The sequence below is a fragment of the Penaeus monodon genome, chromosome 29 (genome assembly GCF_015228065.2).
Source record: "Penaeus monodon isolate SGIC_2016 chromosome 29, NSTDA_Pmon_1, whole genome shotgun sequence".
Lineage (NCBI taxonomy): Eukaryota > Metazoa > Arthropoda > Malacostraca > Decapoda > Penaeidae > Penaeus > Penaeus monodon.
Genome location: NC_051414.1, coordinates 22,659,850 through 22,660,614, shown reverse-complemented (window position 1 = coordinate 22,660,614; position 765 = coordinate 22,659,850).

Sequence of the window (765 nt, the reverse complement as noted above, 5' to 3'; positions counted from 1 at the left end):
GACAGGCTGTAAACTATGAATACGGTACTCAATATATTTAGCTAGACAACTTTAAAGATTTCTATTTTATATCATGGTATATCACCTTATGGACCTGTCTGACTGTTGATGGTATGCAATCTGAAAAATTTACACTAGTTTTCCATTCATCATTTTCTTGATATTGAAATAAATTATTTACTGATTAAAAACCCACTAACATAATTTGCATATATATATTGGTAAGAAAATTGCCAGCTGTTTTGAAAACTTTGTTAAGGCTTCCATATATAATCATGGAAATCCTATGTTAAGAAATGGATTTATTGTCAAAATATTTAGCTACAATATATTTAAATTACAAAGGAAATACGTAACAAATGCACCTGATAGTGTGTGGAAAATGAAAGCTTCCTGATCAGCTGATCAGCACTTAAGTGTTTGAAAATCTTTGTACATGAAAAAAGATCACCAGGAAGACTAGCAGAATGGAGTGAGAGAGAAAACAGAAGTGAACATAAGAGCTGACTTGTGTAATACTAGGAACATATAACTGTAATGATTCAAATACACAGCCAATAATTAGAGTAAAGAGGACTAAATGAATTTCTTGTTTACTTTTACATAATAAAAAGTATTTTTATTTTCCAAAAAAGCTTTATTGGAGACTTAAATATGATTACATATATCTATGTTGAATTCTCAAAAATCATGAAATATTGTTGGATGCTATTCCACAGTTCTGGAAAGAGAGACAAAGTCATTAACATCTTTATATAAATAGAT